Genomic DNA, 17902 nt, shown 5'->3' with positions numbered 1-17902 from the left:
TTTTTAAATACTGACATATTCAAAGCAAGCCTGTCAAAAATTAAATAACATCCTCTTGACCAAAGATTTTTCAACTTCATACTTTTGACATTTGGGGTCAATAACTCTTTGCTGTGGGGCTGTCCTGTCTCTTGTATGTGTAATAGCATTCCCAGCCTCTCTACCCACTAGATGCTGACGCACCCCCATACCCCAATTGTAACAAACAAAAATGTCTCCAGATATTTGCTAAATGTCCCTAGGGAGCAAAATCATCCCTGGTTGAGAACTACTAGAAACTGTCCAAAACATTCATACTAGTCTCTTACAAGCAAAAAAAAAAAAAGAAGTCTCTCTAGACTAATTCATTTGAGTGAAATTAAAAGAAAATTTCCTTTCTGCGTGAAAAACAAAAAAAAATTAATATTTTTCAGCTTCTCTCCCCACCCCCAAAATCTTGGCTGATGGGAAAGTCTTTACACATTTATGTTCCAGCTTCACTTCTTAGATCTATTCACTTCCTTTCAAAGTACTTAGAAAATAAAACTTGCACGTCTAGCTGAATGTAGGAAATATGATAAGGAAACGGTGGAGGGAAATATGAATGTTTGTACTGTGTTTTAGCAAAGGGTAGAGGATCAGGCAATGGAGACTTTGTATTGATTGTAAACATAATACGAAAATTATTATAAAATACCAAAAGAAGTTTCAAATCCGGACTTTAGAAAGTTAGATCAGCAGGGTTTATTCAGGTCTGCTATGAATGATCTTTTTCCTCATGTAAGCGCTTTGTTTTAAGTCCTGATTCTATGAATTTTAAAACCTACAAATGACTGAGGATTTGATATTTTAAACATAAAAAAGTAGTTTAGACTACACACTGAAACTTCCTCATCAAATTTCTCTCTAGCTTAACTGGTTTTACTGAAGAAATAAACAAGAAATAAGAATCAATAAACTTTAATTCACTATAAAAGCAAATTACTTTTTATTAATATATTCAGATCTAATATTTTATTTATTGCTTAGCGAAATTAGAAGTATTAAAGCTCTACAACTGACAAGCCCTTATCAGCAGAATGTTGGAATGGATATCTATTTTAGCCACTCAGAGCCACTTGTGATCGCTTCTGACCTCTTCTGAGAGCCTGTTGCTTTGCTGACTTTTTATATTGGTTTCATTCTATCCTCCCTAATTAAATTCAATTAGAAAGGCTTCTAATCATATAATAAAGCCAGGAACAAAGAGGTTTTAGGCTTTGCTCTTTTAAAGGAAAACCAAATGATATAGAATGTATATTTAAAACAGTAACATAGAAAGTTACATGATTTGGAGCAAAGTAAAAAACTAAAGGAAAACAATCTGGAAGGATCTTACTCTGATCAGAGACACAGGAGTGATACATGTCACCCAGTACACTATTTAAGAGTTATTTTGTAGAACTTTTTTCAGTTGTATAGAAAGTCCTAGTTAAAGTCTGTAATGTGCAATTATTTTAAAGCATTTAAAAACTTTTTCTAAAAAGCAAATTACTCTGGAAATTCATTTACATATTCATTGTTAATTGCATAGCATTGTCAACCCCTCAGTGAAGGAAAATATTTCCTTAGGTTTTGATTTAAAGAAACTGTGGTGGGCAGAATAATCACCCCACCTCTTCTCAGAAGTCCATGCCCTAACCCTCAGAACCTGGGAACATGCTACCTTACCTGGCAAAAGGAATTTTTCTGGAGGTAATTACATGAACAATTTGGGATGGGAAGCACATCCTAGATTATCTATCTTGGTCAAATGCAATTGCAAAGGTCCTTATAGGTGAAAGAGGGAGACAGCAAAGTCAGAAGAAATATGATGGCAGGGGAGGTCTCAGTGAGGCAATAGCTGGCTTTGAAGATGAAGAGGCTACGTGCTGAGGAAAGCGGGCCATGTCCAGAAGCTGAAAAAGACAAGAAATGGACTCCCCACTAGGGCCTCCAGAAGGAACAGAGTCCTGCCCACACCTTGGTTTTATTCCCGTAAGACCCCCTTCAGGCTTCTGACCTCCAGAACAATAAGAAAAGTGATTTGCATTTTATAAAGTGACTAAGTTTGTGGTAATTTGTTGTAGCAACACCAGGAAACTCACACAGGACTATTTCATTACTTTTTTAGTACTTTCAATATCTTGTTAATTCAGAATTTCAGCATTTGAGTAATTCCTTCTCATATTACTACCGTGTTTATCATTTTTAAAATTATAGGTGCTCGTTCTCTGGTTGCTAATAACTATCGTACTTTACTAAACTATACCTGCTATTTACTTTTAATAGGCCTAAATCAGCCAAAATGTGCATTCCTTGATTTGAAATGTAAGAAATTATTTGAGCTTGTGCTAAGTCACTTCAGTCGTATCCAACGCTTCGATCCTATGGACTGTATGTAGCCTGCCACGCTCCTCTGTCCTTGGGATTCTCCAAGCAAGAGTACTGGAGTGGGTAACCCAGGAATCAAACCCACATCGGCAGGCAGGTTCTTTACCACTAGCACCACCTGGAAGCCCCACTTTAGCTTAGCACTTGCAGTTCAGGAAAGCAAGCTTCAGAAATTCTCTTGCTTCATCTCCTGTCAGGCTTCAGTATCAGCTGGCCTTTCAACTACAGCATGAGTCAATTTCTTAGCTTCAACCAACAGTCATTTAATATATTGACTTTTAAAATAGTGTCTACAGAGTAAATTAATTATTACAGAATCTTTTCATTATTTTCAGCTGGCATCAATTTGGGCATCACGGTGTCCTTTGTACTAAGCAGTTTAATCTGAATTGGCAATATATGGATTACATTTGTATAGTAATTTATAGATTTCATTGTAGTTCTCCTGTGTGGAATATTTTATACTGTTTTTCTCCTTTGATGTGGTAAAATGCTTCTCGAGAACTTTATATCTGAACAAGAAGTAAACTGTGAGTTTAATGGAAACTATTTCAAGAAAAGTAAACTCTAGCCATTTTCACCTACACTTGAAATTTTTCCTTTCTTGTACTTCTGTAATGAGGCAACTGATAACTAAGCGGATTCTAAAAATCTAAACAGGCATTATAAGCAAGGCGCTGCTGCAAAAGGAGGAAGAGGCAAAGATAATTCCTGCCTTCCAGGAGTTTTCACTTTGGTGGGGGCAGGAAGAATGATGATAAGAGACTATCAGCCATATCGTGGGGGAGCACTAGACAAGCAACCCAAGGATGTGGTCAGAGAAAGACTGTATCCCCAGGGATCCATAAAGGAAACTTCCCTGATGATGGACAGGATCTTAGTGAGTAGAGGTGAGGGATGTACCGGGCAAAGGGGAAAGTTTGACCAAAACCAGAGATACATGGTATATTGTTTTCCAAGGGGTGCTGTAATAACGTACCACAAATTAAGTGACTTAACATAACAAAAATCTATTCTCCCTTAGTTCTGAAAGCTAAATGTAAAAACTCAAGGTGTTATCAGTGCCATGCTCGCTCTAAAGGCTTTAGAGGAGAATTTTCCTTGCCTCTTCCTAGTTTCTCATGGTTGCCTGAAATCCTTGGCTTATTGGACATCAGTCCAATCTCTTCCTCCATCATCACATTCTCCTGTGTGTCTCTCTTGAAGGTCTTCCCTGGGTGTCTGTGTCTCTTCTTCTATTCTGATAAGACTTATCAGTCATTTGGATTAGGGCCCACCCTAATCGAGGATGACCTCATCTTAACTTGATTACACCTACAAAGACTCTATTTCTAAATAAGGTCACACTCACAGGTACTGCAAGTTTGAACTTGGACATATTTTTCAGGGGACACAATTCAACCCACAATATGTGGTAATGAGAAGTTCAATGTGGCCAGAAAGTAGACTACACCTTGGGGAAGAATGAAAATAACCCAGGAAAGAGTTGTAGAAGACCTTGAGGAGTAAGCAATAGGGGTGCCACAGGGTTTTTTTCATAATTTCTTTTTTTCTTTTTTGGCCATGCCACGTGGTTTCCAGATCCTAGTTTGCTGCCCAGGGATCAAACTCGGGCCCCAGCAGTGACAGCCCAGTATCTTAACTACTAGACCATCAGAGAATTCCCCTGCAGAATATTTTTAAGTAAAAGAGTATTACAAAAAAAAAAAGATTTTTAAATTAAGTATTAGTAATGAAACGATCCATTTGGGGAAATTAATTTGTCATGATTATGTAAAACTCATGATAGAAAAAGAAAAAATAAACAGGCAAAGTCAGAGAGCTACCTTAGGAAAAGAATGTGTTTGTGATGCCTTGAATAAAATGGTCTCATAAGGTTTATAAAGAATAGGACATACAAGAGAGATTGGTTATAGGAGATAAGAAATAAGGTAAGGCAATTTGGGGACTAGGAGAATAGTGTACATTTATTATCATTATTATGTTAGTTGTTTTACACTTTAACACCAATTCTCTAACAACAACTGGATGTCCTCCAATTCAACTCTTGACACAATACTAGAGTTAGTGCAGACCCTACATGTTAAGGGCAAAGTCCTTCACAAAACTGCCCCTATTTAAACACCAGCCACAAATGTCAGGGGTCCCCCAGCCACTTGCGCATCTGCCCTGCTCACTACAAATTCTCAGGTTTCTCACAGCCCCTTGGGTTTGATAGACAACTTGCTGGAATAACTCACTGAATTCTCTGAAACCACTGTACTTACAGTTTTATTATTAAAAATACAATTCAGGAATAACTAAATGGAAGAGAAACCTAGGGCAAGGTCTTCGGTGGGGGAGTGGAGGAGGGGAACACAAGAGTTTCCATCCCTTCTCCTTATGTAATCCAGTACATCACCATCCTGACACATTAATGTGTTTATGAATCAAGAAGCTCCATGAGCCTCAGATCCAGAATATTTATTGGGGATTCACTGAGTAGGTATGATTGACTAAATCACTAGCCACATGACTGAATCCAATTTCCAGTTCTCTCCCCTCCTAGGAGGTTGGGGCTAGGGGTTAGGGCAGTGGGGCTGAAAGTTCTAATCCTTTAATCACACACTAGGTCTTTCTGGTGTGGCCATTCCCTCACTTGAAGCTATCTAAAGACCCAGTAAGAGTCACTTCATTAGCATAAATTTGGGTATGGTAAAAAGGGGCTTGTAATGAATAACATATTTCGAAAATTCCAAGTTTTTGCAGTTTGTACCAGGAACTGGAGACAAAGAGTGGATATATTGCTTATTATACACACACTAACGTGCTGTGCTTTAGTCACTAAGTCATGTCTGACTCTTTGTGACCCCATGGGTTGGACTACAGCCCGCCAGGTTCCTCTGTCCATGGGATTCTCCAGGCAAGAATACTGGAGTGGGTTGCATGCCCTCCTCCAGGGGATCTTCCCAACCCAGGGATCAAACCCAGGTCGCCCAAATTACAGGTGGATTCTTTACCATCTGAGCCACCAGGGAAGCCCAAGCATACTGGAGTGGGTAGCCTATCCTGTCCACAGGGGATCTTCCCGACCCAGGAATCCAACCGGGGTCTCCTGCATTGCAGGCAGATTCTTTACCAGCTGAGCTACCAGGGAAGCCCATGTATATTAATAACTAATATTTAGTAAGAACTTGATATGGGGCTTCCTTGGTGGCTCAGATGGTAAACAATCTGCCTGCAATGCAGGAGACTAAGGTTCGATCCCTCGGTCGAGAAGATCCCCTGGAGAAGGGAACGGCAACCCACTCCAGTACTCTTGCCTGGGAAATACCATGCACAGAAGAGCCTGGCGGACTCCAGTCACAAAGAGTTGGACACAACTGAGCGATTAACACTTTCACTTGATAGGCAACCGGTACATTTTTCTCACAAGGTCTTATTTTATCATCTCCATTATACAGATGAGAAAATTAAGTCTCAGACTTGACTGGTGGCCCAGTGGATAAGAATCCACCTGCCAGTGCAGGGGACACGGGTTTGATCCCTGGTCCAGAAAGATCCCACATACAACGCTAAGCCTGTGTGCCACAGTGACTGAGCCTAGGACCTGTGCTCTGCAACAGAAGAGCCCCTGCTCTCCAAAACTAGAGGAAGCCTGCACACGGCAGCGAAGACCCAGCACAACCAAAAATAAATAGATAAGTTAAAAAAAAAAAAGAAAGAAAATTAAGTCTCAAGGGTTATAAGACCAGTAAATGGTAAAGATTTGAAGCCAGGTCACCTTACTCTAGAGCCTGTCCTAGTAACCACAATGCATACTTCATAAGTGTCCTTGGGCAAATCACTCTACCTCTCCAGACTATCAGTAAAATGAAGAGGCTATGACTACCAATGTTCCTTTCAATTCCAATGTTTCCTTTTTTATTTAAATTGTTTCAAAGCATCATAATATTCTACTTATGAGTAAAGAATAATTTACTATTACTCTGCTATTGGACATTTAGGTTGCTTCCGGTTTTTCCTTAGTATAATTAACCCTGCAATGAGCATCCTACTGTACTCACTATTCGTTTTACGATTATTTCCTTAGAATAACTTCTCAGAAATAATCCTATCTAAATATATTTCAATAATAAGGGTTTTTTTAATTGTGTTAATATAAGGAAAATTTAAATTATCATTTTAATATACCTACTTTTTAAAAGCAGTATTTTGCTATAATAGGAATTTAATAAGAAAAATATAGCACCTTTTTAAACTTTATTTCTTTAAAAATTTTATCACTAATTTTTAAATATCAGGTCTATATTTTATCTTCATAAAATTACATTTGTTAATAATAACAATTCAAAAGAAAAGAAAGTAACACATTTTACTTATACCTGATTACTTTTAAATTGTAATATGTTATTCACTGATGTATCCTTAGGGCTTGGAACATAGACATCAATACTTATTGAATGAATAAATTAGTCTTGCTCTTTTTGTTTATTCTTTTAGAACAACTTTATAAAATATTTTCAGTTCCCCCCATAAAGCTCCATAAGGAATTTAAATGAGAATTATATTGAGCTTCTAAGTTGATTTAAGATGGCCTGAAAATTTTCAAAATGTTTAGGGCTTCCATCAAAAACTTAGCATGCCTCTCCTTCCATTCAGTGGTAAAAAAATACTACGGATATTTCATCCATAAACATCCTTTCTATTGGGAACACCCAATATTTTTTCTCTTTGCTAATAATTTGATAGTTTGAATGATATAGGTCAAACACATTCTTCAATAAAATCATGCCTATGAATTTCATTTGTTGATATAATGACTGAGATCTTTTTCGTTACATTTCCTACCTAATTACTGCTAGAATAGTAGAATGATTTTTTTCCTGAACTACTTTATTAATTCAAATGTTCAGTTCAACATAAAAATTCCATCATCTATTTCCCTCTGGGATTTAAACCACTTATTCATTTACTATCTTATTGCATTGGTCTAAAATTTCAAAACAGTTTTCAATTATAGTGACTGAGAGACTAAGTGTGCAAGTGCATAATGGCCAGACTACATAATAAATAGAACCTTGACCCACAAGCTGCAGCCACTTGCCCAGGAAGCCATCTCCTTATTGACAATAAACAACCCAGGAAGCCGGCCTGCTATGTCAGACTTGGAGTAAGCCAAGCTGCTATCTATAGTGACAATCCAAGAAGCTAAACAACAAATTCTGTAACAACTGGCTCAAAATGGCCAGGATTTGATTAATAACTGACAGTTTCCTTCATTTTGTTTCCCACTTCTGATGTGGAACCAACCATAGAAAGCCAAATATGCACTCCTAACCAATCACAAAGGATGCCCCATTTCTAGTTGGCCCATCTACAAGTTTCTCCATGCCAATAGCCTCCAACTGGGGCACATCTGAAGCCCTCCCTTTATCCATTATGTAGCATTCCCATTTCTGCACCTGACTTTGAGTCATTGACAAAACTCAGGTAACCCAGGCTGACTCCTTTGCTATAGCAAATTCAGAAAAAATAGCCTTTGCTTTTCTCATTTGGTTGGTCTTCATATATTTGCACAGGCAATATCAGGTTTCCTTAATTTTGCTCCTCATCTTAATGGCAACATCCTGAATTTTTTTTTTTTTGCCATTAAGAATAATATTGGTGGAACTTCTCTGGTGGTCCAGTGGTTAAGAATCTGCCTTCCAATGCAGGGTACATGGGTTTGACCCCTGGCTGGGGAACTAAGATCCCATATGCCACTTTGCACAGCCAAAAAAAGAATAATACTGCTACTTTTAAAATCAATAAACAACTACAAATTAAGACAGCATTGTGAATCAACTATACTTCAATTAAAAAAGAAAGAAAGAATACTACTGTTATATTGAAAAAGACTTTTATCGCGTTGAGGTAGCCTTCTATTCCATTCCTAATAAGTACTTAAAATAGAATATTTACTTTTATCAGATATCTTTTCAGCATTGAAAAGATATTGTATTTTTTTAAACTTTTTCAAAGTTTTAAAATTACATTTTTTATTGTTGAATCATCCTCAAGTTTCTCAGATAATAATTTCTCAGTTCAGTTCAGTTCAATTGCTCAGTCGTATCCAACTCTTTGCGACCCTATGGACTGCAGCAAGCAGGCTTCCCTGTCCATCACCAGCTCCTAGAGCTTACTCAAACTCATGTCCATGGAATCAGTGATGTCATCCAACCATCTCACCCTCTGTCGACCCTTCTTCCGCCTTCAATCTTTCCCAGCATCAAGGTCTTTTCCAATGAATCAGTCCTTCGCATCAGGTGGCCAAAGTATTGGAGTTTTAGCTTCAGCATCAGTCCTTCCAATGAACATTCAGGACTGATTTCCTTTAGGATGGACTGGTTGGATCTCCTTGCAGTCCAAGGGACTCTCAAGAGTCTTCTCCAACACCACAGTTCAAAAGCATCAATTCTTCAGCACTCGATTTCTTTATGGTCCAACTCTCACATCCATACATGATTACTGGAAAAACCATAGCCTTGACCAGACGGACCTTTGTTGGCAAAGTAATGTCTCTGCTTTTTAAATATGCTGTCTAGGTTCGTCATAACTTTTCTTCCAAGGAGCGTCTTTTAATTTCAGGGCTGCAGTCACCATCTGCAGTGATCTTGGAGGCCAAAATAATAAAGTCTGTCACTGTTTGCATTACTTCCCCACCTTTTTGCCATGAAGTGATGGGACCGGATGCCATGACCTTAGTTTTCTGAATGTTGAGTTTTAAGCCAAGTTTTTCACTCTCCTCTCTCACTTTCATGAAGAGGCTCTTTTGTTCTTCTTCGCTTTCTGCCATAAGGGTGGTGTCATCTGGATATCTGAGGTTATTGATATTTCTCCCTGCAATCTTGATTCCAGCTTGTGCTTCATCCAGCCCAGCATTTCTCATGATGTACTCTGCACAGAAGTTAAATAAGCAGGGTGACAATATACAGCCTTGATGTACTCTTTTTACTATTTGGAACCAGTCTGTTGTTCCATATCTGGTTCTAATTGTTGCTTGTTGATCTGCATACAGGTGTCTCAGGAGGCAGGTAAGGTGGTCTGGTATTCCCATCTCTTTCAGAATTTTCCACAGTGTGTTGTGATCCACACAGTCAAAGGCTTTGGCGTAGTCAAAAAAGCAGAAGTAGATTTTTTTCTGGAACTCTCTTGCTTTTCCAATGATCCAATGGATGTTGGCAACTTGATCTCTGGTTCCTCTGCCTTTTCTAAAACCAGCTTGAACATCTGGAAGTTCACGGTTCACGTACTGTTGAAGCCTGGCTTGGAGAATTTTGAGCATTACTTTACTAGCGTGTGAGATGAGTGCAATTGTGCGGTAGTTAGGACATTTTTTGGCGTTGCCTTTCTTTGGGATTGGAATGAAAATGGACCTTTTCCAGTCCTGTGGCCACTGCTGAGCTTTCCAAATTTGCTGGCATATTGAGTGCAGCACTTTCACAGCATCATCTTTCAAGATTTGAAATAGCTCAACTGGAATTCCCACACCTCCACTAGCTTTGTTCGTAGTGTTGCTTCCTAAGGCCCACTTGACTTCACATTCCAGGATGTCTGGCTCTAGGTGAGTGATCACACATTGTGGTTATTTGGGTCATGAAGATCTTTTTGTATAGTTCTTCTGTGTATTCTTGCCACCTCTTATTAATATCTTCTGCTTCTGTTAGGTCCATACTATTTCTGTCCTTTATTGTGCCCATCTTTGCATGAAATGTTCCCTTGGTATCTCTAATTTTCTTGAAGAGATCTCTAGTCTTTCCCATTCTATTGTTTTCCTCGATTTCTTTGCACTGATCACTGAGGAAGGCTTTCTTATCTCTCCTTGCTATTCTTTGGAACTCTGCATTCAAATGGGTATGTCTTTTCTTTTCTCCTTTGCCTTTCACTTCTCTTCTTTTCTCAGCTATTTGTAAGGCCTCCTCAGACAATCATTTTGCCTTTTTGCATTTCTTTTTCTTGGGGCTGTACTTGATCATTGCCTCTTGTACAATGTCACAAACCTCCGTCCATAGTTCTCCAGGCACTCTATCAGATCTAATCCCTTGAATCTATTTGTCACTTCCACTGTATAATCGTATGGGATTTGATTTAGGTCATATCTGAATGGTCCAGTAGTTTTCCTTACTTTCTTCAATTGAAGTCTGAATTTGGCAATAAGGAGTTCATGATCTGAGCCACAGTCAGTACCCTATCTCATTTTTGCTGACTGTATAGAGCTTCTCCATCTTTGACTGCAAAGAATATAATCTATCTGATGGTATTGACCATCTGGTGATGTCCATGTATAGAGTCTTCTCTTGTGTTGTTGGAAGAGGGTGTTTGCTATGACCAGTGCATTCTCTTGGCAAAACTCTGTTAGCCTTTGACCTGCTTCGTTTTGTACTCCAAGGCCCAATTTGCCTATTACTCCAGGTATCTCTTGACTTCTTACTTTTGTATTCCAGTCCTCTATCATGAAAAGGACATCATTTTGGGGTGTTAAATCTAGAAGGTCTTGTAGGTCTTCATAGAACCATTCAACTTCAGCTTCTTCAGCATTACTGGTCGGGGCATAGACTTGGGATTACCGTGATATTGAACGGTTTGCCTTGGAAACAAACAAAGATCATTCTGTCATTTTTGAGATTGTATCCAAGTACTGCATTTCGGACTCTTTCATTGACTATGATGGCTTCTCCACTTCTTTGAAGGGATTCTTGTCCACAGTAGTAGATATAATAGTCATTTGAATTAAATTCACCCATTTCCGCCTATTTTAGTTTGCTGATTCCTAAAATGTCGATGTTCACTCTTGACATCTCCTGTTTGACCACTTCCAATTTGCCTTGATTCACAGACCTAACATTCCAGGTTCCTATGCAATATTATTCTTTGCAACATCAGACTTTTTCCATCACCAGTCACATCCACAACTGGGTGTTGTTTTTGCTTTGGCTCCATCTCTTCATTCTTTCTGGAGTTATTTCTTACTGATATCCAGTAGCATAGTGGACACCTACTGACCTGGGGAGTTCATCTTTCAGTGTCTTTTTGCCTTTTCATACTGTTTATGGGGTTCTCAAGGCGAGAATACTGAAGTGGTTTGCCATTCCCTTCTCCAGTGGACCATGTTTTGTCAGAACTCTCCACAATTTCTCAGTTGTAATTATTCTTTCAATTTATTGTAATATTTACTTGCTTGTCTCTTTATTTAAGATTTGAAGTCTGTATTTATAGACAAGACTTATTTTTAGTATTCAGTATTAATCTTACTAGTTTTATTTTCCAATGGATAATTTTATTTTTAGACTGAGAGGGCATCTTTTAGGTATTTTAAAAAGATGAACCAGAATGTTGGCCGTCACTTACAATTATAAAGGAATAATAAGCAAACGCCTCACCTTTAAGATTATAACAACATGGAACTTCCCTGCGGTCCAAGTTGTTCAGACTCCGTGCTGCCACTGCACGGGCTGGATCTCTGGTCTGGGTACTAACATCCCACATGCTGAGTAGCCAAAAAAGAAGAAGTAAAAACAGAGTATATGACAATTTAGTGTATCCAAAAGTGAGGTGAAAATAAACCTACTTGCAAATATCTGCTTTAATTAAATAGAAAACCGTTATTTTAAGCATTGTCTTTATTTAAAAATTCTCAACTATAGAGAACCATAGCACTCAAGCTAGAGAGAGAAAATTCTGTTGATATTAGAGACAGAAATTGAGGCTTTTCAGAAAATTGAACAGTAAATATATATAATAATGCTTTCTTTTAATGCTAATTTGTTCATGTATTAAATGACAGTATATGTTTTACATATCAAATTCATATATGTTTAAAATCTGACTTCATGAATTTTAATATCTTGATGTGAATGATATTAATATTTTAAAATAATTAGATATAAGTAAAATATTACACATAAGAATTTAAAATATGCTAAAAAGGAGACATCAAAAATCATCAGCAAAGGGACAGATGTGTTCATAATAAATAGTGCTAGAAAAACTAACAATTTGGGAGCAGAGAGAGACAAAAAGTTGTCCAAAGAATGGGCCCAGGGGCTCTCCCAGGGTGATTGATAATGAGCTGACTGGTATCTGAAGGAGCCTCATCTCATCTCCCCCCAAAGTCTCCAAGTGCTGGACAGATAGTGTTTCCAGCAGCTTTCTGACAGCTCTCTGAAGATCTGGCACCCAAGGTCAGGTTATATAACACCCAAATTCAGCTCCACTCTCAGGCCACCCACATGTTTGAGCACAGAACACCTAGTGAACTCAAGCAAGTACACTGCTCTCCTGGACGGTAAGTGCATGGCCCTTGCAGCCTGCTGACCCTTCTATTTATGAATTCCTGCTTGAACCAAATAATGCTGGCAGATGACTGCCTGAGCCCTTTGTGGAAATGGGTTTAAACCCTGACCTCACATGATGCACTAAAACAAACTCCAGAAAGTAAATAAAATAAGATCAATAAAATGAAGTTAACAAGAAATTAAAAGGTCAATAAAAATAAATCAAGAAAATGAAAAGCTAGAATCAAGTAGAATTAAATGATCTTCAAACCTCTGAAGGGTGAGAGAAATTTCTAGGTTTCATAAGAAGATAAATCAAAAATACTAATCAATTTATTATTTACCTACATACTTTAAACATTTATGTAACAACAAAAAGGCAAAGAAGAGAAGAAATATTTTTGTCTAGTATGACAAAAGTTTAAAATCTCTATTACATAAAAATTGATACAATTGATTTTTTTAAATCAAATCATTGAAGCCTAATTGATAAAGGTTAGAAACCATCTACACAAGAATATACAACCAGAACCAAAGAAATGCAAATGAAAGCAACATCAAAGTACCATTTTACCTACTTTTCCCCCTACTTTTCTGACAACTCCTTCTTAGCCTCTTTTGCTCATCTCCTCAATCTCTGTGTGTTGAAGTGCTCTAGGAATTCAATAGTACTTAGACTCACTACCTAATGATCTCAACCAGTGTCATGGTTAAATAGAATCCATTTATCAATTCAAAAAAATGGGTTTCTGAGAGGCTGAGGTGGGTCTTCATTGCTGCACAGGCTTTTCTCTAGTTGCCATGAGCGGGCATTACACTCTAGTTGAGGTGCACAGGCTTCTCATTGCAATAGCTTCTCTTGTGGAGCATGGGCTGTAGGACACAGGCCTCAGTAGTTGCGGCTCTTGGGTTCTAGAACACAGGCTTAGTAGTTTTGGCACACGAGCTTGGTTGCAATGCAGTATGTGGGATTTTCCCAGACCAGGGATCAAACCAGGGATTCTTCATCACTGAGCCACCAGGGAAGCCCCCCAAAATTTGTATCTCCACCCCAAACTGGGATATCTAGCTGCCTACTTGCCATCTCCACTTGAATTTTTTAACAACAGACTCCAACTTAATGCAATACCTCTCTCCCCCAAACCAGCTCCTCCTGTAGCCTTCTTCTCAGTTGATGACAACACCATTCTTTCTGTCGCTAAGGCCAAAAATCTTGGTACCATCCTGACTCCTCTCTCTCACATGCCACATTTCATCAGTCAACAATTTCTGTCAGCTCCACCTCCAAAATACACCCAGAATTCACTTTACTTTCCCTACCACCATCAGGGGGCTTCCCTGGTGGCTCAGATGGTAAAGAAGAATCCATCTGCAGTGCAGGAGACCCGGGTTCAATCCCTGGGTCCGGAAGATCCCCTACCCACTGGCTACCCACCCCCAGTACTCTTGCCTGGAGAATTCCATGGACAGAGGAGCCTGGCAGTCTACAGTCCATGGGATCGAAAAGAGCCAGACATGACTGAGCAACACACTCACCCATCACCACCACCAGGATCTAAGCCACCACCACCTTTTAGCTGGGTTACTGCATTGACCTCCAGCTGATGTCCTGGCTTCTGTCCTTGTCCCTCTTCCTCTATGCTTACAAAAGTAGCCAGAGTGAAACTGCCAAAACCTAAGGCACATGCTCTCACTCCTTTGCTCAGCTCTCCAATAGTTGCCCATTCCCATTCAAAGTAAAATCCAATTCCCATTCAAAAAAAAAAAAAAAAAAAAAAACGTAGGCATGATTACCCCACCTCACTCCCTATCTCCATGACTTCATCTACTATGGATACCCCTCTTGTTTACTTTGTTCTAGTCACTCGAGCCATGCTCCTACCACAGAGCCTTTGCATTTGCTATTCCTTATCTGAAATACTCTTAGGAAGACATCAAATAGCTAACTTTCTCATTTCCTTCTGGTCTTTACTAAAAATTTGCCTTTCTTTTCCTCCTCCCTTTCCTTCCTTTCCTGGCAATTCAGTCTTAAAGATATTCAGGGTCAGGGCAGAATAAGGTACGCTGGCCCACAGAGGTGTGCTGAAGCCAAGCAGGACCAAGAAGGCACCCATGCAGAGGGGTGGCTTGGAATAGGGTGTCAGACCTGAGCAGGGTGAAGAGGTGCTCACATGCAGTGGCAGAGCCCATATCGAGCCTATATTTAGTCAGAGGGCATCGAAGCAGGGGAAACGGTGACAGAAGAGGAAGAGATTATTTACACAGAGAGGGTTTGATCACATAAGTAAATACATGGACGATAAAGACTGCTAATTTCTCACTAATAGAGTGTAGAGGTACAAAGATGGAAAGGGATAAAACTAGAATGAAAACTGGTTTTAGACTGAAACTGAAGTAAACTCATGGTTTCCAATATATAGTATAAATATATTTATAGAAAAAATAAATATATGTGCATATTGCGTATATGTACATACACAAATATTCTCAGTCCATTGAGAGTACCTGGGAGAAGGAAAACGCCACTAGCAATGAGCATACCTAGCATGCGGAGCATGGCTTCAAAACAGCATTCCCATGGGCTCCTTGGAGAAATGCCTGATTCCAGAGTTGGGGCAGCAAAGTACAAGATAAACCTCGAACATCCTGGTATGCCAGAAAGCAAGAGAATCAGAGAATGATGGCGGCATGATGAAAGACAGAAGCTTAACTTGAAATGTTCCAGTGGGAAAGTCTGAGGACAATCTGACCACCAAAATAATGATACTAACTCATTGACTAAAATAGGAAACCATGAGCTCATATCAGTTCAGTTAGTCACTCAGTCATATCTGATTCTTTGCGACCCCATGGACTGCAGTATGCCACACTTCCCTGTTCATCACCAACTCCCGGAGCCTACTCAAACTCATGTCGATGTTGGTGATGCCATCCAACTGAGAGGGTAACAGGCAGGAGGGCCAGGGGTCTCCAAATGGAGGAAAGAGGCTGCAAGTGCCAGACATTTTTATCTCTCTTAAGCGGCAGGAAAAAACAAACCAGCGATATGTTTTTCCTTCTCTATACAAATTTAAAAGGAGGTTTCTCTTAACACGCTGTGTTGCCATGACACCTGGTCTCACCTAAAGCTAACTACTCTCAAACCTTGAGTTAATCAATACATTTCTTTTTCTTATAGAAATGTTGTCTCAAGCTATGTTAATGTACCCCAGACTCTATCTTCAAGTTGGTTCCGCCTAACGGCCTAACTTACTTACTCAGGTCTTGTTCCCCTAATCTATGTAAACGGAACTATTTGTTGGTATTCTGCCCTTCTACAAGATTCAAGTCAATCGTTTTATGGCCAGGGATGAATTATCTGGTGCCATTCTAAATTTTATGACATTCCTTTCGTTTCATTAACAGACTGTGAGTGACTATATAACATACAGCTAAAGACTAGGAGGGGGGTATTCTTTTGCCCCCTTCTGATGCCTATGTCAGAAGCTTTCTCTATCTCCTTTATACTTTAATAAAACTTTATTACACAAAAGCTCTGAGCGATCCAGCCTCGTCTCTGGCCCCGGATTGAATTCGTCTCCTCTGGAGGCCAAGAATCCCGCGTCTTATCGTTCAGCAACAACCTTTCACAACCATCTCATCCTCTGTTGTCCCCTTCTCCTCCTGCCTTCAATCTTTCCCAGCATCAGGGTCTTTTCCAATGAGTCAGTTCTTCATATCAGGTGGCCAAAGTATTGGAGCTTCAGCATCAGTCCTTCCAATGAACATTCAGGACTGATTTCCTTTAGGATTGACTGGTTTGATCTCCTTGCAGTCCAAGGGACTCTCAAGAGTCTTCTCCAACACTACAGTGCAAAAGCATCATAGACATAAACAAATAAAGTTTGATGAGAAATGTGATCAAGTATCACCCCCACAAAATACTTAGTTACAAAAAGAAGAAGCAGAGAAGTTTGGAAGATCCCATCTAAATCAAGTGGCAAAGTAAACATTATCAGCAATGGGCCAAATAGAAATTATGTGCCATCTGATAAGATACAACAAGAATACAGCTTTGCTTCTGTGATATTCTTGCCAAAAATGCATAACCTTAAGTCTAATCATAAGGAAACAGCAGACAAACTTAAATTAAGGGATATTTTACAAAATGAGTGGCCTGAAATTTTCAACAGTGTCAAGGTCATAAAAGTTGAAAAAACACTTAGAAACTATCTCAAACTGAAGGAGTCTAAAGAGACAAGATACTAAATGCAACAACTCACAATGTAGAACTGAATCTTTTTGCTATGAAGGCCCTTATTGAGACAGTTGACAAAATTTGACGGGGCGGGCCGTATGAGAATAAAACAATATTAATGTATCAGTGTTAATATTCTTATTTTGATGGTTACGTTTTGGTTATAATAAAAGAATGTCTTTGTTTATAGGAAAGATACTGTAAAGTTTTGGGGGGAGGTGGAACATTATATGGGTAAGTAACTGATTTTCAGATGGTTCAGGAAAAAAAGATTTTGCTACTATGCTTGCAAGTTTTCTGTCAGTTTGTGATTTAATTTAAAATATTTTTTTAAATTTTGTCACTTATTTAATGAGAACTTTACTAGCTACTCTAAAATGCTCACCCGTATGAAACTTCATATTCTCCTTCTTGCTTTATTTCCTTTAGCACATATATTTCATTTATTTTTCCAGCTGATTGTTTCACCCAGGAGGACCTATGACGCCAGGAATTTTTGTCTGTTTTATTCACTGTTGTGTCATGAGCGCTTAGAACATTGCTGGGACATAGCAAGTGCTTAAATGGATAAGCCTATTAAGTAAGCGCATGAAGAAAGATATAACCATTACAAGCACAGGTAAAGTAAAACTGTTAGTCTCATGATACTATGTTAAAAATCCTTTCAGAATTGAAAGTCATAAAAATATTAATAATCCTTTAACCTATAAATTCCACTCTTGGGAATTCATTCTAAGTAACTATTCTAAAATATAGGAAGTAATTGTAATGTCAAGCTTTTCACTAGAGTGCTATTTATACAAAAAATAATAATAATAAAACAGAGAGAATAGATATTCAAAACTATTGGATAAATTATGCCATGCCTGCATGCATGCATGCTCAGTTGTGTCAGATTCTTTGTGACCTGATGGACTGTAGCCCACGAGACAACTGTGTCTGTGGAAGATTCCAAGCAAGAATACTGTGGGTTGCCTAT

The sequence above is a fragment of the Cervus elaphus genome, chromosome 20 (genome assembly GCF_910594005.1).
Source record: "Cervus elaphus chromosome 20, mCerEla1.1, whole genome shotgun sequence".
Taxonomy (NCBI): Eukaryota; Metazoa; Chordata; class Mammalia; order Artiodactyla; family Cervidae; genus Cervus; species Cervus elaphus.
This window is presented reverse-complemented; position numbering follows the sequence as displayed.